The 24,211-nt window shown below is 43.9% G+C and overlaps 1 protein-coding gene across 6 annotated transcripts in view; it reads left to right on the plus strand.

Annotated features, from left to right (window-relative positions):
- The window catches only part of PACSIN1 (protein kinase C and casein kinase substrate in neurons 1), a 77,167-nt gene that overhangs the window by 24,902 nt on the left and 28,054 nt on the right, over positions 1-24,211 (plus strand). The window contains exon 2 of one of the 6 annotated variants that reach the window (XM_084853025.1): positions 23,457-23,597. The exons of 2 other annotated variants lie outside the window; for them this stretch is intronic. The gene's annotated coding sequence lies outside the window, so the exon portion shown is untranslated. Of the gene's footprint in view, positions 1-7,057; positions 7,163-13,569; positions 13,667-23,456; positions 23,598-24,211 lie in introns of those variants that run through there. 3 more of the 6 variants (XM_084853026.1, XM_084853021.1, XM_084853027.1) reach the window with 3 other exon arrangements.

Consider the following 24,211-nt stretch of genomic DNA (forward strand, 5'->3'; position numbering starts at 1 on the left):
CGGGTGCTATTGTGGGCTTCCCACAGGCAGCTGGTTGGCTACTGTGTGAACAGAATACTGGACAAGATAGGCTTTTGGTCTGATCCAGCATGGCTCAGGAATTTGCAAAACAAGGTTCATTAGAGACCATGGTGGGTCAGGGAAGAAAACATGTATATCAAGAATAACATCAAGATATCAAGAATAATTCAGTTCTACCTACAATGCTGCTTCCAATTCTCTAAAAAGCTATTGTCTACGCACAGTGTTTGACATATTATTTGATGGCTCAGCTGCATGTGTAAACAACTAATTGAAAATGACTGTGCTTAAGGTGATATCAAGCAGTACAAAAGCGCTGTCTGTGGTCCTTGGTCTGGTGTTTGATCTGGGATGGCAGTTTCCGCACAAGCTAATTGTCATGTGATGTTGTGCTGTTTGAGTGATGAACAAGCATCTGTAACACCCCTCTGGTGCTGAGCTGTTTTAGGTATGCAGACAGGAATTAAAAGAAACAGTCCTGTGATGCTGAATGTTTAAAAATAAGAATGATTTTGTTACAAATGATCTGTTCAGGCTGTGAAGATGATGCAAAAGAGCAAAGGAAGGCATTTAAAAGACCCTGGGGGAGACCAGTGGGTGGCCAAAGATAGAGCAGATGGTCATACAGCTATACACCTGAGCTAAACCATCGCCTTGGAACTCCCATAGCATTGCAGTAGACAGATCAGGCCAAGGTTATCTCTTACCCTTCTTGTAGACTCTGAATTAGGTCAAGATTTGCCTACCCATTTATGAAGTCCAGATCACAACACCCTGTGGAACTATTTCTTAAAATCTATATACAGGCCCTATCTGTATTTCAGGAATCAATGGACGTAGATGTTCTTGATTTCTGAGTTAGCTGGTTTCACCAAGTATGCAATATTTTATTTGTTTGCTTTATTCAGTTATAGCCCACCTCTCCATCAAGTTGACTGAGGTGGGTTACAAAAACATAAAACCACAAATGCATAATAAAAAGTATCAACTAAAAACAAACTTCCAGCAGCAGGTAACAATTCAATAAACCCACCAAAAAATGTAAAAATCAAGGAATTCAGAGCAGCAGCAATAGAACACAATATGCCAAGTTAAAAACTAAATTAACAGGCCTGGGTTTTTTAAAAACAAGTTTTTAGCTGGTGTCAAAAGGGCAAGAGTATGGACACCAGATAAATAAAACTAGGGACAGTATTCCACCAACAGGGTGTCATTATAGGGAACGCCCATCCCCTGGTCACCACGCACCTAATCACAGCAGGTGGGGTAGCCCAGGGAAGGGCTTTACTAGATAATCTTAATGCAGGGCAGTTTCATATGGGCATAGACAGCCTGGTCCCAGGTCATGTGGGACTTTAAAGGTTAAGACCAGCACCTTGAATTGTGCTCAAAAGTGCATGGGAGGCCAATGGGAGTGTCTCAACACTGACGAGATGTGAACTGTATAACATATGCCAGATATCATCCCAGCTGCAGCATTTTGGACCACATGCAATTTCTGAGAGGGCTTCAAGGTCAGTCCTGTATACAACACATTGCAGCAATGAAGCCTTGATGTCACTAGGGGATGGATAACTGTAAGAAGGCAGTCTCTGTCCAGGAGGGGCCACAGCTGGTACACTAAGCTTGTGAAAGGTGATTTGTGCCACTGAAAACACCGAGGCATCCAACTTAAGGATGGTATATAACAGCACCCACAAACTACAAACCTGACCCTAGAGGAGTACAACAAAGTCCAGAACAGACTGAACCCCACCTTCAGATGACCTCACTTATTAACGTGTATATGCTGCACATCTCCCACCCGCAATGGCCTGTTTTCTCTGTGTAGGCTTTTTCCAAATTCTTTGGAAACAATTGCTGCTGCTGCCGCCTCTCTACAGAGGGACCTGACAGTTCTCCTCTAGCAGTATCTGCTTCCGCACTGAGACTTGATAGAGCCTGGGTCATGTTCCTCTCAAGGATAAGGTGGCAAAGAACACTGCTTGCAATGTCTCAGCAGCCTCAGGCTGCTAGGCCGTCAATTCAAATAAAAAATCCACTGCGTTTGCACCTCTTATCTTCTGTGGATAAGTAGTTCAAGGGAAAGAGAAATGGAGTATCTATAAAGAGCAAGTTGTCTCCTCAATGGGAATCTCTCCTACAAGGCTTTACACTTAAAGGTAGATCTTTCTAGATAGCCATCTTAAGAGGCATCTCTCTCTAGGTGCGTGCACATAAAACTACTGTATCAAAGACAAATTTCTGTTCTCTACCAATGAAGCAATGTGATTTGGGTGGGGGAAGAAGAATCATTTACTGCTTTCGCTGCCATTTCTTCACAAACCCTCCTCCTCCTTGCAATGTTGCCTTTTTCTCTAAACTAGCCTTCCCCAAACTCGAGCCATCCAGATGTTTTTGAATTCTCATCAATCCCTGCCACCATGGCCAATGATCAGGAATTCTGGGAGCTGTAGTCTTAAACATCTGGGGGGCACCAGGTTGTGGAAGACTGATCTGAAGAGAGTATGTAATGCCACAAAAGAGAGGATGGCACCAAACTCTGACACAAAGTAGACTATTAGAGTTGCAGAGAAGATTTATTGATCCTCAAAAATGTCCTCAGTCCCAAAATATTTCGGTTTATGCTCCCCTTCTTCAGGAGAATATCGTTTAAAAATTATTAAAATTATTTTTAATAAGAGTTAGGAGTCACCCCAGGACTACATGTGTGTGTGTGGTGGTGGTGGGGAGACACATTAATAATAATGCTCATCTTATACATAGTTATAAAAACCTTCCTCCATTTTAGAAGCTATTGAAGGCTTCCAGTGTTTACAGTCATCAGGGATGAGTCTGAGCTCCTTGAGATGTCTGACAGCTCTGGTTCTGAATCAGAGTTGGAGCAGCAGCTAGATCAGAGGCTGGGGGAGGGACGCTCCCTAGTGAACCAAAACACTGGAAGAGAGTCTTCCCAAGACTTTGACCAACAGATGGCCCAAACTGAGTCCCTGCCCCCTCCTTCCTCCATGAGAATGCAAGTTTCCAAAGAGGAGGAGGAGGAGGGGCGGGACTTGAGAGACACTAGGGCATGACGCAAAGCAGGAAAAAGTAGGGGCAGGGCTCAGACGCTTTGCCCGGATAGCCACTCTTGGAAGCTGGCATAGGAGGGAGCCACCCTAAGGGAGGGACATCACCGCGAAGTTAGCTTGGCCGGGAGGTTCGTACCCTAAACTGCCAACAACTTTGTCTCTGTCAGGGTGGAAATTGAGCCAATAGAGCCCCAGAGCAGTTCTGATTCTGAAGAGGAACAGCAATCTGTGGGAGAGGAGCTCGCTCCTCTCTCACAAGCACAGCAGCTGGCAGAGATTCCTCCTGCCAGCATTCCTGGGATAGATAGTGACCCTGGCAGTGAGAGAGTGCTGGAGGGGGGCTTGCTGGACGCTCGGCGCAGACTCAGGGAGCGACGACAGGTGGAGGACGCAGAAAGGAGGTGTAGCGCTTGTTTGGCACGCAAACAACAGTCGTGTCCCGAGGACCCAAGGGAAAGAGGGAGGATCTCTCCCTAGCCCATAAGTTCAGGGTCTTCCCAGGATTCTCCTTCAAACGGGGACCAACTGCCTTACCTGGAGCTTAGGCTACTCTGCTATCTTTCCTCAGTGCTGTTCCTTGCTTTGTCACTAGTGATTAGTATTCTGAAAGAGTCATAAAGTAATAAAGGAATAAAGCCTTGGAAAGAATCCTCATTGTCTGTGTCCTGAGTTGGCTATTGGTGAGGACTGCAAGAGGCAGCTAGGGTGCTCCTTATAGTCTCCCTCTGGTTAGTCTCCTCTGCTTAGAGATTGTTGATTAGTTGATTAGAGCCTGGGGGCAGCCTGAGAGTTTTTCTTGAATCTGCATTTGTAGAGAGACTAGGCTCTAGCAAAATAGAGTTGTATTAGCCTGAAGCTTTGTCTGTTGTGGTGTTGAATCTGAAGGGAAAGGACATTTTTATTTATTTATTTATTTATTTATTTATTTATTTCTATACCGCCCAATAGCCGAAGCTCTCTGGGCGGTTCACATTCCAGTTCTGACAACAACAAGACAATCTAACAAATAATAAAACAGACTAAGAAAGCATCAGGACAACCATATTGTGCTACAGAGAATTAACAATCTCCCATCACCACACTTTTCTTGGAAAATCATATATACCTTATTAGAGAGTCTGCAGGAGATTCAGCAGAGACAAAGGAAGTACTTCTTCACACAGCGCATAGTTAACCTATGGAATTCACTGCTACTAGCTTAATGATGGCTTTTAAAAGGGTAGGGTAGGGCTATCAGTGGCTATAAGTCATGGTGGAAATATGCAACACTTGGATTCAGAGGCAATATACCTCTGAGCACCAATTGCTGGGGACCAACAGTGGGAGAGAGCTATTGTCTTCTTGTTGTGCTTGTGGGCTTCTCAGAGACATGTGGTTGACCACTGTGGAAAACTGGGTGCTGAATCAGCCTTTGGTCTGATCCAGTAAGCCCTTCTTATATTACATTTCCACATAAAACATTTGGAACAGGACATGTATTGGACAGCCCTTCAGACAGAGGACAATAAAGTAGGACAGCTGGCCAACCTGAACTTGAATCTTCCCAGTCCTGGTCCAACAGTACAACACTACACCACACTGGCTCTATTAACATCAGAAGGTCTTGCTTCATTTCACCCTCGACCTATCAAAGTCAACATGATGATCTGCCTAGCTCACAGTTCCAGAAAAAAACACCTTCTCACACTGTTTTCTAGTTTTCAAACAGCTCAGAAAAGCAGGTGTTTTTCATTGGTCTGAGAATACTCTGCCCTGTGCCTAATTCTGCCTTCCCCTCCTCTACCTTAATGTCTTCCCTGAAGTGGCAAGTAGAAATGACAAGATCGTGTGTGTGCGCACGCGCGTGCACAGACACACACACACACACCCATGCCCTCTTGTTATCAATCAGCTGTGTTGCTTCTTTTCACTGCAGCCAGTAAGCGGATGTGGAGTGATTTGAAAGGGCTGTGCCTTTAATGTGCAAGTGTCAAAGAGTGTTTCACATGAAAGGAATAGCTTCTCCAGATTGTTCTTCAAAAAGGAGGAAAGGGCTCAGATGGAAGAACAGTGATGAGAACACATTGTTGACTTTTTCACCCTACTCCACTCAACATCTCCACAACATCGGTAGTAAGAGGAATTGATGGGATCTCAGCTCAAGCTTTTATGTGTCACAGAAACAGCAAAACACATGTAGAATCTGAGTTCTCCTATCTATGAGACATATAGATATTGTTCCATTTTCTTGTGCTTATCTCTCACAGTGAGCTGTCTTATTGTATTTATAAGCAAGATCCCAAAGAATGAATGGCTTTCATCAGTTACTAACTCTTGACCAAATAGCATTTCTTTTTTTCTTGTTTTACATAAATGCCTTGTTTTGGAAAGACAAATGGTGCATTTGTGGGTTTGGAGAACACTGATTATTGAGCGGATTAAAAATATAATAAATAAAATTTAAAAAGCTCCTTTTATAAACAGATGACATTTGCATATGTTTTCAGGTCCTCTGGGGAGTCTGTCTTAAGGGCAACGTGGGAGAAAGATTAGGACTAAAAAAAATCAGATGATGGTCTCTATAGACATGACTTTGCCCCAATGTTTCAGTGCCATTGAAGCTCCAGGAGCCAGAAACCATGGTGCCAGATGTCTATATTTGGGCTTGTGGTAAAAGGTCAGGTTCTTAGCTCCTAGTTATAGTCAGTATCTTGTTAAATCAGCAGGAAATAATCCCAGAGTCATAAATAATAAATGAACCCAGGAGATAATGTGTTGTGGTTGACATCTTGTAGCTGTGGGCAGAAAGTAGATGTCCAGATGTATTGCACTTCAACTCCCAGCATTCCTGATGACTGCAGGCAAGGGTTTCTGGGAGCTGAAGTCCAAAAGATCTGGAGATCTACCTTCTGCCCATCCATTTTAGCTAACACAAACCCCTTTAGTTCAACCTGTAGGCCTTGTGTTTGGAAATGAGTGGAGTGCAAGCTTATGTATGTTTCCTCAGAATTAAGTATCATTGTGTTCAGTGGGGCTTACTCTGAGGTAAGTGTGCATAGGATTGCAGCCTTAGATAGCCTTTTTCCAACACTATCCAAACTCTGTCACTGTGTGCCAAGAAAAAAATAGCTTGAAACCTCTCCATGTTGTCTGTTCTAAGAGAAATGTGTGCTGAGAAGACAATGAGCAAGGTTTGACAATGAAGGAAAAAATCACCAGGCACATGACAAGAGTTTAGAGTAATCAGTTCCTCAATATGATCATGATCAGATTCATTGGAAGGACAGATACTGAAGCTGAAGCTCAAATATTTTGGCCACCTAATGTGAAGAGAAAACTCTCTGGAAAAGACCCTGATGCTGGGAAAGACTGAAGGCAAAAGGAGAAGGGGACGGCAGAGGATGAGATGGCTGGATAGCATCACTGATGCAATGAATATGAACTTGAGCACACTCCGGGAGAGAGCGCAGGACAGGAAGGCCTGGCGTGCTATGACCCATGGGGTCATGAAGAGTCAGACACGACTTAACGACTGAACAAAATGGACTTTAATGCAATCTTGTCTTTTGGCACAGGATCTCCTGTATCTCTCCGATTCATCCCAGTCTTACGGCTACATTCTTCTGTTACACATCGCCTATGGAAACTACATTTTCTAGTGGACACATGAAAACATCCATTCACATATTAATACCTTTACAAATGCTTGGATACCATTCCACATGTGTACATGGTTCCCACAGATTTGCACAGTAGAGTACCCCATACGTCATGATTGCACTAAGGGTGTAATCATCCTTGTTGCTTTATATGATGTGGGTGTTTGCAAGTGTAGGCAGTCACGTGTGGAGTGTGCTTTCGCTGCCTTTGTATTCAGATTGCTAGAAGAAACTGAGAATATTAAGTCCCCACCCCCGACAGCATAGAAGAGGCCGCTGCCTACTGAAAAGGCCCCAAAGTGAGCATCTTTAATCCCTCCTCCTTCCATACCCAGCTGAAGGAGCCATGTCAGAGGGAACAAAGAATAAAGAGGGAGCCTGGAGCAGGCTATTCAACAGCCAGTTTGCAGAGCAGTGCTGACAGCAAAAGAGGTAACACTTGTATTCTCCTTTGTAATGACTGCTTAGTCAATATGTTACAAATTTACAAAGAAACAAAATTCTTAACCCAGTTTTGTTGCAACACCACTTGTAAATTTTCAATTTTGTTTTCTCTGTGTGTGTGCACGCGCACGCGCTGATGTGCCCAGCCACACTGGAATGTTATTTATTTCTTTATTTCTTTATTTACATAGAACTATCAATGTGCATGGCACTTTACTGAGAACAAGGGAACAGGTCCCTGCCTCAAGGAGTTCACCATCTAACTAACCTTCAACACAGGGGAAACAACAGAGGAAGGGAAGGGAAGCAGAGGCAAGAGTAAATGGGAAGAATGTGCCACTATTTCAGTTACACATACTTTGACTTGGTTACTACAGGCCTGTTCACAGTAGGGCAGGGGAACTACTGGGTTGTGCTAAAGGCTTCACAGAAACATGGGTTTTGAGGAGGTATTTGAAGGAAGAGAGAGAGAGAGAGAGGTTTGGAGGCATCACACAGGTATTCTGGGAGACAATTTGAAACACAAGGACATTGATTTTATTTATTTATTTATTCATTTATTTTTATACTGCCCAATAGCTGAAGCTCTCTGGGTGGTTCACAAAAATTTAAACCACAAAGTGCAGCATAAAACAATATGAAATATGAAAGCTTAAAACCACAATAAACAACCAAAATAAAACCTAGCAGCAATGCAGAGATTTAAAATACAGATTTAAAACACCAAAGTTAAAAGGCCAGGAAGCTAAAATGCTAAAATACTGAGAGAATAAAAAGGGTTTCACCTGGCACTGGAAGGAGTACAACATAGGTGCCAGGCAAACCTCTCTAGGGAGCTCATTCCACAGCCAGGGTGCACAGCACAGCAGAGAAGGCCCTCTTCTTGGTAGCCACCCACCTCACTTCCTTTGGCAGGGGCTCACAGACATCTGTGGCAGGTTGTTTTTTCTTGCATCAAGCATAGGTGTTCCTTACAAAATCCAAATACGTTGAGTAGAGATGTCTCAATTTAAACTCCTAGAGGGAGGGACCTAGGCTGCAGTATTCTTGTTTACACCCTGATAGGTACCATCAATATCAATAAAGGTTTATTATTTTTTGTGTTTCCTACAACACACCAACACAGCTACTTTTTGATTTCAGTGAGAGAAAGAGAGACATTTTAAGCTGATTAATTGTGGCTGTTTAGTTGTTATTTTTTAACAGGTTTAAATTATTATAGAGTTGATTTTATTGTTGGTGTACATTGCTTTGCCTATCTCTAAAAGAGAAGTGGCACATGGGAGTGTTATGAAGAAATTAAAAAAGCATGAACACTGTGAACTGAACTGAAGTTCCACTAGACAGGTCGTTCCCTGCTTCACTCCTACTAAATATTTGCATCTTATTCTTATTTAGTTTATTAGCAATGAAGAGAATGGTCAAATTGAATGGAGATATGACTGCCATCTTTCTTTTGGTAGAAATTTTGTTGTTGCTTAGATAAAAAGCTAGGGGCTCTGTGGTTCTATTGAGACTTGTCTGCTGCCCACTTGACAAAATGGCTTGTTAGGCCAGCCAAAGAATGTAACAGCTGAATGGCAGTGGGTGAGCACATGCACAGGTCTGCATGTCTAGAGAATTTAGCATGCCAGATAAAATGGCCCCATATATTGTAGGAAGCGGCAATTGCCAGATGTGTAAGTTCTGCCTTTGAACATTATAGTGGAAGCAGGTAAAGTGGGTGCTACTTGCACATCTCTTCAGGGTGGCGGTGGGAGGGGAGAAGCAAGAACTCCAGTCACTGTTCAAGTTCCCTTTCTGACATCACAGCAGATGCATGAGAGCTGGAAGCATTTGAGTTACTTACACATCTAGCTCTTGTTGCTTCCTATATAGTGTAATCCTATACATGTCTACTCAGAAGAAAGCCCCATTGAGTTTGATGGGACTTACTCCCAGATAAGTTAGCATAGGGTTGCAGCCATAATGTTTAAAACCACCATCCATTGTAATCCAGGACTGTATCATCTCTAGGGGCTCACATACTTCCATTCTTTGTCAAGCTGCAAGAAGAAATAAATTTATTTCTAGCATCCCCCAAGATGTTATCTTTGAGAGAGGAATTTTTTACCTCCCTGGACCCCCAGGGAACTTATGGGAAAATAGTGAAAGAACTTAGACAATTTGTGGTCACTACTAAAGCTCTTTTTCCAGGCCTGCACACTAGTCAAGGCTGGTTTGATAAACGGTACACTGCCCAGAAACGTAGGCTGGCAGGCGCAATCAGGAGATTGAGGCAAGAAGACTCCTTAGAAAATTTTACTGTCTACATCACCTTGCGCAAAGAGTATAAAAATCTCCTGCGCCAGAAAAAGAACGAGTATGTACGACAATCCTGGATGGAGCTAGGGCTGGCAATTCTAGAAAGAGATTCAACTAGATTCTGGATGTTAGTGACAAAAGGGACAAGGAGACATCATTTATTTATTTATTTATTTATTTATTTCTATACCGCCCAATAGCCGAAGCTCTCATCATGGCTCTATTGATAATCAAATTACTTCCTCACAGTGGCAAGCTCACTTTTCAGCCTTGTTTAGACAATCTTTTGTTGGGACCCTATCTGATCCCCTTCATGGCAGGGATTTTTTGTCTTTCTCTTCCTGCCCTGATTGGGAACCAGTAACCTGGGATGAAGCACATGATTTGATTGCCTCCCTGCCTCCTAAAAAGGCCCCTGGAGAGGATATGCTTCCTGGTGAATTGTTTAGATCTAATTCTACTTGGTGGTGCCCAATTCTTGCTAAAATGTTTATTTATATAAACCAGCATGGAAAAATCCCCCAGGGCTGGGAAGTGAGCATTGTTGTTCCTATTCACAAGAGAGGCTCTAAAGCAGATCCAAATGATTTTAGACCAATCAGTCTGCTTAATGTTGTTTCAAAATTATATACTAAATATCTTTTACACAAATTAGAGTCATGGGCAGCTGAAAACTTGATTTTAGCTGGAGAACAGGCCAGGTTTGCAACGGGGAAATCTACAATAGACCAGTGTTTTGTTCTCCATCACCTAATACAGAAATATTCTCAGCATGATAGAAAAGAGTTATTTGTTACTTTTGTGGATTTTAGTTCAGCCTTTGACCTTGTAGACAGAGATCGTTTGTGGCAAAAGCTATCTGCCACAAACATTGATAGAAGGCTGTTTCTTTTAATCCAAATGCTTCACTCTGACACTACTCTTAGAGTTAGGCTGGGGGCGAATGGATTGTTATCAGAAAGCATCCCAACTGATAAAGGAGTGCATCAGGGATGTTTATTAGCCCCTTTTCTTTTTAATTTTTATATTAATAGCATTGTATAAGAACTGAGTGATTTGGAATGCTTCCCAGCTTCTATTCAGGATGTTAAACTCTCAGTCCTCCTATATGCGGATGATATCACAATGATTTCCACTACATTAATTGGTATGCAAAGGCTCTTGAGAAAGTTGAGTACACGTTGCACAAGAAAGCATTTGTCTATTAACTATGCTAAGACTAAAATTGTAGTATTTGGGAAGAAAAGGAAAACACATACGTGGAAGTTGGACAATGAATCCATTGAACAAATGAACAACTTTAGATATTTGGGCCTTAATTTCAATGCCCAACTTTCGTGGAGACAACATCTAGATGTAATTAAGCTGAAATCATCCCAGTCTACTCAATCTCTCCTTCAGTTGTCTCGATCACAAGGGGGAAGTTTGGTTGTCCCTGCAGTTGAGATATTTCAGAAGAAGGTAGTTTCACAACTGATGTATGGGGCTGAGGTATGGGGATACACGAATGCCTCTATTTTTGAGGTGGTTCAGAACTCTTTTATGAGATCTCTCTTCACTATCCCCTGGAGTACACCTGGGGCCCTTCTAAGGGCAGAAGTAGGATTGATTTCAGTTAAAACATCTATTTACACTGCTCTCACTTTGTATTGGCTCAAGTTGACCCATATGAGCGATTCCCGCCTTCCAAAAAAATGCTTTCAAGAACAACTTCAGACCCCATCCAAAAGTCTTGGGTAAACCTGACCAAACCTATGTTGCAAGCTTATGGAATTGACACTGAGTCCTTTCCTTCTTTCCCTTCTTCTAGAGTAAAGCAGAGGCTTAAAGAAAAAAATTATCTTTATACTAAGTGGATGGATTTGGTTACAATCTCACAAATGCCTGATTCTTGCTGGTACCTATTATATAAGACGTCATTTGGTCTGGAGAGTTACTTTACAACTCTGACTGTGCCTCACTTACGGAAATCATTTACAGCATTGCGTCTACAATGCATGCCTTCCGCCTTCTTGGAGGGAAGATTTGACACTACCCCAGTCCATCAGAGACTCTGTATCTGTGGGTCTGGGGAGGTTGAGGATGTCTCTCATTACTTATTAAGATGCCCTCTCTATGGCCATCTTAGGTATAAATTTCTTGCCATTATTTCCCAGAGCCTCCTAAATAGAACACCTTTCGAACAGATATGTGTCCTTTCTGGCACTGATGCTTTCACCACTGCTCAGTAGCAAAATTTGCCTTGGCAGCAAGGAAAATACATGCCAAAGCCCAAACGGCCTACTAGGGATGATTCTGTTGGATGTATGAATTTATGTATATACAAATATGTGACTGTACTGTGTTCTCTCTCTCTCTCTCTCTCTCTTTAATGTACATTGTGGTGGCCTATGGCTTTAAGCAATAAAGTATCTTATCGTATCCTTTCTTTGTCTATATTTAAATGCAGGTTATTGCCTTGTCAGAAACAGATGATTCTCTATTCTCAGGGTATGATGAAGGCAAGTGGCGAGATACTCTTGCATCTCTCCAGAATAAATGGAAATCTGTTTGTGGCAGGCCACTGCTTCATAAGAGACTGATTGTTTGCATCAGAGAGAGTGCCCTGACACAGAGGTGGGGGAAACAGGACCCTTTTACAACACCATTTTCTACGAAGTATTTTTCAGAGCAATATTAAAGTTACTGCAAGGCAGCCTTCCCAAGCTTGTGCCATCCAGATGACCATGCTGGCTGGGGATGATGGGGCCTATAGTCCAATGCATCTGGAGGGCACCATCTTTGGGAAGGCTGCTGCAAGGCATAACAAATGAGAATGAGGTTAATACACACACACACACACACACACACACAAGATGTCCATTTACAGGATCTCCAATTTAAGGAGTACCAAGCAGCTAGAGACTGCAACAGTACTATACTCAGCCTTTCCATCCTTCAGCTATATCACTTTGTGGCTATACCAGTTCTCCTTGCCTTCTTCTACTCTGCTGACAGTGATAAAGCCACCTTTTCAGTGGGTTTCTGAAATGCTATCTATCGTCTGCAAACTGTTTGCTATCTCAGCAACTGTTTACTGATTAGCAGACTGCTCCTGGCAGCCTCCTGTAGCCTAGCTGCTGGATAAGGTTGGCTTTGTGCTAAGACCCACCTTGGGGGGGCATATTGCAAAGAAAGAAACAACCCCCCACCACAAAAAAAGGCATAGAAGCATTACCTGACATCTCAAGCAAAAGAAGCAATGCCTGTAATCAGAGGGAGACTGACCCTAATGCAGTATTTCTTGGTTTAACAGAAGAGTTGATAGCTTTCTCATGAGAAGACCAACCAAGGCTTTCAAGTGTGGGTAAATTTATGCAAATAATTAAAGTACTGAGTCACAGTTTATGTATACATGCATTTCATTTGCACATGTTCTGTGACTCAAATCTAGTAACCAACTGAATACTAAAATCCAGCAAGAATGGCAGTGCTGTTACCACAGTCAGTGAAAAAAGAAAAGAAAAAAGGTAGCGAATAATCCATAACCCTTATTGCAATGCCACTGTAGTTCTATCTTGCCCCTTCCCAAAAGTTCTTGGAAAAATATTTAAAGCCAAAAACATGAAATTGGTTCTAAATAATAGACCATCCAGATTTTTTTAAGCAAGATAAAATCACATTAATCCCAATTCTAGCTTAAACTTGGCTGCCAGAAGCTGGGCAGGAGTTTTAAAAGAGGATGTATATTAAATTGAGTAAAAACTGGATGTGGCTAGCAATATAGGCAATGCCAACCTACTCCTATATGAGCTGAGGCAGAGGCAAAGGCTTGTTAATCCCCCAAACTACAGTGTCAACTGACAAGGGTACTGTCAAAGTTCTTCCTTTATGTTGCTCACTCCCCTGGAAAAAGCCAAGAACTAGGGTAATGGGAATATCTCAGACATGTCTATTATGGTCTGTTATTTAGAGTTGGTTTCATGCTTTTGGCTTTAAACATTTTGGGGAAAAAAGGAGTCCCCTGGGATTGCTAACTGTGCTGGCAGCCAGATGACAGACATGTAGGGGGCAGAAATTCCATAATTTCTTCTGGCATTCCCTATACACAGGAGACGCCAGGAGACTGTGGCAGCTGAATGACTTATAATAATCAAGGGCACTGTGTGAGCCAGTGCGGCTAACAGGATTTACACCCCTGGAACGTATGTGAGTAAATGCTTTTTGTCCAGAGTACAACTGATCCCAGGGACAGGGAAGAGTTTCTAAAGGGCATTTGTCATGTGTGCATAATTAATATACATACATGCCACCCTGTCATGTGGCTATAAATACAAATCAAGCCACTTAAACAGAAGGAACTAAAAGTAAAAAAAGGATACCAGTCAGTCCTTCGGTAGCAGGGCCCACCTCTGCAGCAGAGCCCACTAATGCCAACCCTAGCCCCCACCCCATTCATTTTTTCTGGTGTTCTCATTAGTGTCAAGCCGATGGATCTCTCTGCCATTTTAATTCCCCACAAAGCCCCAGAGCAACACTACTTTGGGGACATTGAGGGAAACTAAAATTGCAGCTAGACCCAGAAGCTCAGTGCTGGTAGGAGCAGTGCTGCCTCCCACCAGGGACCACCAATGGTGGAGGGAGCCCACCAGAAACCACTTTGCCCAGGGCTCCGTCAATCTTGGCCCTGGCCCTGCAATCCATCTTCCAATTTTTCAAAACCGGCAAGGCTTTTCTATAGTCTGACTCAAGCAATGTAGTACCTGGGAAACTAGATAAAAGCTACAAGCTGTTAAGTGTTAGGTCTATTTATATCATTCCAGAAATAAAAATTTTAAAATTGATTCCATGACTCATGAGGTTGAACCTATTTGATAAGGTCTTGGGGTGGAGGGATCAGTGGACCCATGTTACAAGTTTGCGTGTTGTGTCCATATGAATCAGGGGTGCACAACCCATGGCCCCCAAAGCTGTAAGTGTGGCCCCCAAGGGTGCCCTGACACCCACTCCCAAATTCCCTCCCCAGCATCCTGAGACAGATTGTTCTTCCCACACTGGAGCAGCAATAAGGAAAGAGCAATCTGTATCAGGATCACTAGGGGATGGAGAAAAAGCTTTCCACTCCTTCCCCCAATGATCATCATACAGATTGCTCTTCCTTCACTGGAAAGAGCAATGTGTATCAGGATAGCCGGGAAGTATGTGTGCATGTCCCTGACCCCTGAGCCAGCATTACATATGGCCCTCAGTGCCAAAAGGATGGTGCACCCCTGAGATAAATTATGCCTGTGCCCTATTTTCTAGATCTTCTCATATTTTCACATTAGTGCCAATCACATACCCCTTCTCCAGTTGCAAAAAACCCACACATTTGGGCGATCCAGCACCTGAGATAAGTTTCTCAAACAGGCTGACTCATGCAAGCTGGAGATAAGTAATTAAGGGCGCAATCCTGTGCATGTTTAGACGGAATAAAATCCCACAGTTCCCAGCATACCCCAGCCAGCTATCCTGGCTGGGGCTTTCCAGGGATTGTAGGACTTTATTCTGCCTAAACATACATAGGATTGTGCCCTAAGAAGAACACAGTGCCTGTTGTGTGCCATCCTGGTGTTGGTAGGTCTGTTCCATGCTGTGCTGCTGTAATGGTCCAGAGAATGTTCAGCTAAGCAGCTTAACCCCTGGCACAGGGAAGAGGTAAGCCCTATTCAGGCGAAGTTCCTGATTGCAGGAGCTCTTCAACTGAACGTGTTTGAAAGCCCCTTTGGAGCCCTTTACATTCAACAGGTGGGGGTCTCTGAGCTAGCCGGGCATGAGGGATTCTTGGGGGCAGGGCATGCATGCTCGCACACATCCCATTCCCAGTTTAGCCCTATGCATGATGCCTGCAAATGCCTGCATAAGGCTGTAGAGGCTGCTGCTATCAGAGGAGCTTGAATGGTTTATTTTACAAACTCTGGGAGATTGCTTATCAAAGATTAACATTAAATGACAGTTTCCACAAGGTCCTATGAACAAGTAATAGCAAGACATAAACTAACAACAAGAAAGAGGATCAGTTAATACGTAAATCATCTCCAGGATAGGCAGATCTTAATCTATTATGTTACTCCTTTACTAAATACTAATTTGCTCTCTCTCACACACGTTTACACAACTGCAGACGTACTCATCCTACACTGTCGCCCAATATTGGTAGGCCTGGTTTGAAGACCTAGTCTCTCCTGTTCACTCTTCAGCTGCTCTGAGAGTGCTGCCTGCCAATCAAAACTCATGACTAAGGTTGTGATCTAAAGTCCATCACTCCAGGGGGGATCTCCACAGCGACGGGTTTCGTTCGCTCTCCACTTTGCTGCAGTTTTTACTGGAGTTGAATCTGCTCTATATGGGGGGCACGGGGCCTGAAAGGCTGGATTATCCCAAAACTGTTGTAAACACCAATGGTTTGGGTGGCTACTGTGTGGAGTCTCATCCACGTCAGCACTTAGCCAGTTCCCTCCCTCCTAATCCCTCCCATTCACCTTGTTCCGCCTTTTCTGCTTTCTCAGGCCAGTGTGTGTTAGCGCCTGCCTCCCCAACCTATGCCCAATTCCCCCCAATTTTTTTATTACTGTCCCTCTAAAACTTCAGTAGTGCAATAGCAGGTATAGGCACTCCTGTACAAATGCACTATTTGACAATAGTGCAATAGAGGATATAGCTACGCCTGCTCAAATGCGCTATTTTGTGATAGTGTTATAGGAGGTATAGGTATTGCTACACAAATGCACTATTTCAATATAGTGCTATGGGGGGTATAGCTTCTTGTTGTTGTTGTTCAGTCGTGTCCGACTCTTCGTGACCCCATGGACCATAGCACGCCAGGCCTTCCTGTCCTGCGCTCTCTCCCGGAGCGTGCTCAAGTTCATATTCATTGCATCCGTGATGCTATCTAGCCATCTCATCCTCTGCCGTCCCCTTCTCCTTTTGCCTTCAGTCTTTCCCAGCATCAGGGTCTTTTCCAGGGAGTTTTCTCTTCGCATTAGGTGGCCAAAATATTGGAGCTTCAGCTTCATTATCTTTCCTTCCAATGAGCACTCAGGGTTGATTTCCTTTAGGATGGACTGATTTGACCTCCTTGCAGTCCAGGGGACTCGTAAGAGTCTTCTCCAGCACCACAGTTCGAAAGCATCCATTCTTCGGCGCTCAGCCTTCCTTATAGTCCAGCTCTCACAGCCATACATTACTACTGGGAAAACCATAGCTTTGATTAGACGGACCTTTGTCGGCAAGGTGATGTCTCTGCTTCTTACTATGCTGTCTAGGTTGGCCATAGCTTTCCTCCCAAGGAGCAAGCGTCTTTTAATTTCATGGCTACAGTCACCGTCTGCGGTGATCTTGGAGCCCAAGAAAGTAAAATCTGTCACTGCTTCCATTTCTTCCCCTTCTATATGCCAGGAAGTGATGGGGCCAGATGCCATGATCTTAGTTTTTTTAATGTTGAGTTTCAAACCAGCTTTTGCACTCTCCTCTTTCACCCTCAACAAGAGGCTGTTTAGATCCTCTTTGCTTTCTGCCATTAGGGTGGTATCGTCTGCATATCGGAGGTTGTTGATAATTCTCCCAGCAATCTTAATTCCGACCTCTGCTTCATCCAACCCGGCATTTCTCATGATGTACTCTGCATATAAGTTAAATAAGCAGGGTGACAATATGCAGCCTTGTCGTACTCCTTTCCCAATTTTGAACCAATTGGTTGTTCCATGTCTGGTTCTTACTGTTGCTTCTTGACCCTCGTACAGGTTTCTCAGGAGACAGGTAAGGTGGTCTGGTACTCCCATCACTTTAAGAATTTGCCACAGTTTGTTGTGATCCACACAATCAAACGCTTTAGCGTAGTCAATGAAGCAGAAATAGACATTTTTCTGGAATTCTCTTGCTTTCTCCATGATGCAGCGAATGTTGGCGATTTGATCTCTAGTTCCTCTGCCTCTTCGAACCCCAGCTTGTACTTCCGGTAGTTCTCGGTTCGCATACTGCTGAAGCCTAGCTTGTAGGATTTTGAGCATCACCTTGCTGGCATGTGAAATGAGCGCAATTGTGCGGTAGTTTGAACACTCTTTGGCGTTGCCCTTCTTTGGAATTGGAATGTAAACTGACCTTTTCCAGTCTTGTGGCCACTGTTGAGTGTTCCAGATTTGTTGGCATGTTGAATGCAGCACTTTAACAGCATCATCTTTTAGGATTTTAAATAGCTCAGCTGGAATACTGTCATCTCCGCTAGCTTTGTTGTTACTAATGCTTCCTAAGGCCCACTTGACTTCACTCTCTAGGATGTCCAGCTCAAGTTCAGTGACCGCACTATCATGGCTATCAGGGACATTCAGATCTTTCCTGTATAGTTCTTCTGTGTATTCTTGCCACCTCTTCTTAATCTCATCTGCTTCTGTTAGGTCCCTGCCTTCTTTGTCCTTTATCATGCCCGTCTTTGCACAAAACGTTCCCTTGAGATCTCCAATTTTCTTGAAGAGATCTCTAGTCTTTCCCATTCTGTTGTTTTCCTCGATTTCTTTGCATTGTTCATTTAAGAAGGCCTTCTTGTCTCTCCTTGCTATTATCTGGAACTCTGCATTCAGTTGGATATATCTTCCCCTTTCTCCCTTGCTTTTCGCTGCCCTTCTTTCCTCAGCTACTTGTAAAGCCTCATCAGACAGCCACTTTGCTTTCTTGCATTTCTTTTTCTTTGGGATGGATTGAGTTGCTGCCTCCTGAACAATGTTACGGACCTCCGTCCATAGTTCCTCAGGCACTCTGTCTATCAGGTCTAATCCCTGAAATCTATTCCTCACCTCCACTGTATATTCATCAGGGATATGATTTAGGTCATACCTGAACGGTTTAGTGGTTTTCCCGACGTTCTTCAATTTCAGCCGAAATTTTGCAAGAATCAGCTCATGATCTGAGCCACAGTCAGCTCCAGGTCTTGTTTTTACTGACTGTATGGAGCTTCTCCATCTTTGGCTGCAAAGGACATAATCAATCTGATTTCGATATTGACCATCTGGTGACATCCATGTGTAGAGTCGCCTCTTGTGCTGTTGGAAAAGAGTGTTTGCTATGATCAGCATGTTCTCTTGGCAAAACTCTATTAGCTTTTGTCCTGCTTCATTTTGTACACCAAGGCCATGCCTGCCTGTTATCCCGGTGATTTCTTGACTTCCTACTTTAGCATTCCAATCCCCTATGATGAAGAGGACATCTTTTTTTGGTGTTAGTTCTAGAAGGTGTTGTAGGTCTTCATAGAACCGATCAACCTCAGCTTCTTCGGCCTCAGTGGTTGGGGCATAGACTTGAATTACTGTGCTGTTGAATGGTTTGCCTTGGATTCGTACTGAGATCATTCTATCATTTTTAAGATTGTACCCCAGTACTGCTTTTCTCACCCTTTTGTTGACTATGAGTGCTACTCCATTTCTTCTAAGGGATTCTTGCCCACAATAGTAGATATGATGGTCACCTGAATTAAATTCGCCCACGCCTGTCCATTTTAGTTCGCTGATTCCCAAGATGTCGATGTTCAATCTTGCCATCTCATGTTTGACCACCTCCAGCTTACCTTGATTCATTGATCTGACATTCCAGGTTCCTAAACAATATTGTTCTTTACAGCATCGGATTTTCTTTTCACCACCAGACACATCCACAGCTGAGTGTCCTTTCGGGTTTGGCCCAGCCGCTTCACTCTTTCTGGCGCTACTTGGAAATACCCTCTGCTCTTCCCCAGTAGCATATTGGATACCTTCCGACCTGAGGGGCTCATCTTCCGGCGTCATATCTTTTAGCCTTGTGATACGTTCCATGGGGTTTTCTTGGCAAGAATACTGGAGTGGGTTGCCATTTCCTTCTCCAGTGGACCACATTTTGTCAGAACTCTCTGCCATGACCTGTCCGTCTTGGGTGGCCCTGCACGGCATAGCTTATGGCTTCACTGAGTTACGCAAGCCCCTTCGCCACAACAAGGCAGTGATCCATGAAGGGGGGAGGTATAGCTACTCCTGTTCAAATGCGCTATTTTGCAATAGTGCTATAGGGGGTATAGTGCTAAACAAATGCACTATTTCACTATAGAGCAGTAGGGTTATCTTTTAAATATGCAATTTCGGTTTCCCCAGTACTACTTTGGGAACTGCAATCTCGTCGAAATGGCAGAAACATCGAGGAAACGCAGATGGGGAAAACATTGGGGAAACACCCCTTGATTGGGGTCAGTGGGGTTATGGCCAGGTAAAAGACCCTTGGGCAGGGCTATCATGCCTTAGTAAATGCGGAGGGTTAGTGCACATGGAAACAGAAGCGCAGACAAGCTGAATTAAGGAAAAAAATCGGACTAAAAGTAGTCTCAGAAAAACCATTTTTTCAGCACAAAACTCCGGAGTGGCTGCAGGATAGGCTCGATGTAATGTGCCCCAAATGACCTCCAAATGCAGCAAACTTGCAGTAAATCGCTTGTGGAGACAGTTGAAAAAGACTTTGATGCCTCTAGTTTGTTCACAGTTGCCAATTGAACTCTTTATTCCCCTGCACCTCTGTCTGTCTGTCTGTCTGTCTGTCTGTCTGTCTGTCTGTCTTCCCTGTTGCTCTCCTATTCTTCCTACAGCTCAATTTTTCCTATTTCCTTAACCAGAGTATCCCTTATGATCAACAACTATTTGTGGATTCCCAGAAACTGAAGATCTGATATTCTGTCTGTGGGTGTGTCCTTTATATGCATTACCACATTCAAAATTTCTTGGGAATATTATATCTGGGTTGCAGTCTGAATGTGCTATAAGAAATATATTAAAGGTAAAAAAAAGGTAAAGGTGTCCCCAACCAGTCGTGTCCGACTCTAGGGTGCGGTGCTCATCCCCGTTTCTAAGCCGAAGAGCCAGCGCTGTCCGAAGACGCTTCCGTGGTCATGTGGCCGGCATGACTGAACACCGAGGTGCACGGAACGCTGTTACCTTTCCCGCCGAGGCAGTGCCTATTTATCTACTTGCAATTTCTTGCTTTCGAACTGCTAGGTTGGCAGAAGCTGGGACTGAAGACAGGAGCTCACTCCGTCACGCAGCACTCGGGTCTCGAACTGCTGACTTGCCGACCTTCCAGTCTGCAGTTCGGCGTCTTAACCACTAAGCCACCGCGGCCCCCCAAGAAATATATTACCTGCTGTCTAATCAAGATAGTCAAGATACCCAGCAGGTTGTGCTTTTTGCTTTAGTGGCCTAAAAATTTGTGTTAAAGCCCTAACTGCCATCACAGTTGACTATACATATGATTCTTTGGTGTAAAGGCCCAGATGTATTTTAGTTCAGATTATTGAGTTCCTTTTTGTCTTTCTAATTACTGCAATGTTCTGTACTTGTAATATATTTTGTAATTTTGTATAGCTTTTATTATTGGCCTTTTGCTTGCAAATAAATGATATTGGCTCTTCTAAGATCCATAGTTGGGCAGTGCCTTTCCTGGGGCCAGCCAGTATGCACAGAATTGTGAGTAAGCTTTCAAAATTTCTAGACCTCTTCCTCTGGAGATCTCAAAGGCTTGGCTACAGTTTTGTTTGTGTTTGGTTGGTTCTTGGAGGGGTATTGCCTGACTGCGGGTTTTTAAATTTTCTTTGTTTTATGTGTTTTATTTCCTTAACTGCCACAGAATTTTATTGCTTAACATGTGTAGCAATAAAACTCACTGCTATGTGAGTTTGGTTCTACTATTGTTTCAGCTATAAAAGTAACCTGGCAGCATACATTTGATAGATACGCTATGTTTCCCTGGATTGCAATCAACCTTTTGTGGAGATAGAGTCACACGCGCGCACACACACACACACACACACAGCACCAAATTTTTGTAAGGCGTATTTTTTTTATGTGAAAAGAAGGTTTTTGAAATGTGCAAAAAAAAAAACAACCTCAAGTTTTTTGCAAAAACCCTACCATAATTGTTTGTTTATTTATTTATTTATTTCATTTCTATACCGCCCAATAGCCGAAGCTGTCTGGGCAGTTCACAAAAATTAAATCCAAACAACACACAATAAAACAATTTAAAATATATAGAACATTAAAACCACAATATAACAATACAACCACAATAAAACCTAGCAGCAGTGCAGGAGTTTAAAATACAGATTTAAAACAGCAAAGATAAAAATTTAGAAAGCTAAAATGCCTGGGAAAATAAAAAGGTCTTCACCTGGCGCTGAAAGGAATACAATGTAGGCGCCAGGCGAACCTCACTAGGGAGCTCATTCCAGAGCCGGGGTGCCACAGCAGAAAAAGCCCTCCTCCTAGTAGCCACCCGCCTCACTTCCTTTGGCAGGGGCTCACGGAGAAGGGCCGCTGATGATGATCTTAAGGTCCGGGCAGGCACATATGGGAGGAGGCGATCCTTCAGGTAACCTGGCCCCAAGCCGTTAAGGGCTTTGAATGTTAACACCAGCACTTTGAATCGGGCCCGGAAATGGACTGGCAGCCAGTGCAGCTGGAAAAGTACTGGCGTAATATGAGCTCTCAGGCCAGTCCCTGTTAACAATCTTGCTGCCCTATTTTGGACCAGCTGAAGTTTCCGGACCGTTTTCAAAGGCAGCCCCACGTATAACGCATTGCAGTAATCTAGACAAGAAGTTATCAGAGCATGGATAACTGTAGCTAGGCTATCTCTGTCCAGATAAGGGCATAGTTTGTATACCAGCCTAAGCTGATAAAAAGTGCTCCGTGCCACTGAGTTCACCTGTGCCTCAAGTGACAGTTCTGGATCCAAGAGCACCCCCAAACTACGAACCTGATCCTTTAGCGGGAGTGCAACCCCCTCCAGAACAGGTTGAATATCACCTAGCCGGGCAGATGAACCACCCACTAACAGTACCTCCGTCTTGTCTGGATTGAGTTTCAGTTTATTAGCCCTCATCCAGTCCATTACCGTGCCCAGGCACTGATTCAGAACAGTCACTGCCTCACCTGGTTTTGATGTAAAAGAGAGGTAGAGCTGGGTGTCATCCGCATATTGATGGCACCTCAGCCCACACCTCTGGATAACCTCCCCCAGCGGTTTCATGTAGATGTTAAACAGCATGGGGGATAAAATAGAGCCCTGTGGAACCCCATGGCACAATTGCCATGGCACAGAGCAATAATCCCCCAGCACCACCTTCTGGAATCGGCCATCCAAGGAGGAGCGGAACCACTGTAGTGCAGTGCCTCCTACTCCCAACCCAGACAACCTATCCAGAAGGATACCATGGTCGATGGTATCGAAAGCCATAATTGTCTTTCATGTTTTTTTCTGTGCCTGATCACAGTCTTGACAGGCTGCTGCCATTTCTTCCCCAGCCAATCAGGGAGCACATAATGAATATGATGCCAACATCACTACATAGCCAATTAGATTTGGCTATGTGATGACATCACCGAGAACAGCAAATAAAACCTTCCCATTACTCTTAATGCAGTGTGTGTGTGTGTGTGTGTGTGTGGTGCTATTATACTGGTAGTTTCATTGCCCACCAATACTGTGTAGCAAGACTTTTGCCCTGATCCCACGCTAGTTGTGTGTAACTAGACATGAGTGGTTGGAGATGAGCATTTGGATGCATCTCACTGAAAGATCAGAATATGTATTCTATGATCCTATGATTTCATTGAAAGTGAACTGATGCCCATCTGGATGTGGATCCAGATCTAGATGTCCATCTTCACTGCATAACATTCAGTGGGATATGCATTCAGATGAACATCCACATGCACATCCACCTTCTGCCCCAACTATTCAAATAGGTTCATCTGGATTGGGGGAGGGAGAATTAGCCCAATTGATTTGGTAATATTTCCCTCTTTCCCAGACCACTGCAACTTTGCAAAGTTTCTCACTTTTTCACAGAGTGGTGTGAAAATCATTGAACAGGGTATGGGGGAGGACAGCACATTTCACAAGGGGGGAAATAGCTGTGAAATTTGACCTCCGCCTCCTGCTTTGATCTCAGGACCAACATCCAGAGAGCATGCCTGCAGAATGCGAGTAGCGGCCTTCAGTTAAAAGGAAGAGCAGGAACAGCAGTGGCCGCTGTGTTCTTTCAGATGGAAGGAAGGCTCCTAGTGCTACCAGTGAAGACAGCTTTTCTGAGGCAAGAAAAAAGGAAGACGTTGTGGGGTAATATGGGAGGGTTACAAATAGAAAATGCTGCCATTCTCTCCTCCCCCCCCCCCAATAAAATTCCATGAATAAGGCAGAGCAACAGCACAATAAAAGTCTAGTCTGGAAGCATCTTCTGTGATGTGATCGTGCCTGCAATTCTCATCTTCCACCACCAGGTGGCAGGCAGCTGAGGCAAGCGGATGAACGCAGCATCCAAGGAGAGGAGATGGACAACAGGTGCCCTGTTCTGCATGTGCTGTGGAGGCAAGTGGGGAGAGGCAGTGGTGCAGCTAGGGCTGGACCTGAGGCCCACATCCAGGTCCCCACAGTCCAGCTCCACACCTCCCCCTAAATAACCACCAAGAGAGTGTCATGTGATGGGGGCAGTGGCAACCAGGCCCGGTGTCAGTAGTGGGGCTGGTATGAGCATGCTGGGGCCCACTGGGGCTGACGCTGCTTGCTGCAATATCCTTTCCTCTTATTTTTAGAAAGATTTCGTAGTCAGGACAGCTGGCTAGGCTTGTACATGGTTGCAGATGCGCATGTTGTTATTTATATTTGAAATATATGCCATCCTTTTCTACACCAAAATGGTGCTTATTT

This window comes from Heloderma suspectum, chromosome 4 (assembly GCF_057233095.1).
Source record: "Heloderma suspectum isolate Gila_16-S chromosome 4, 16-S_ref, whole genome shotgun sequence".
Lineage (NCBI taxonomy): Eukaryota > Metazoa > Chordata > Lepidosauria > Squamata > Helodermatidae > Heloderma > Heloderma suspectum.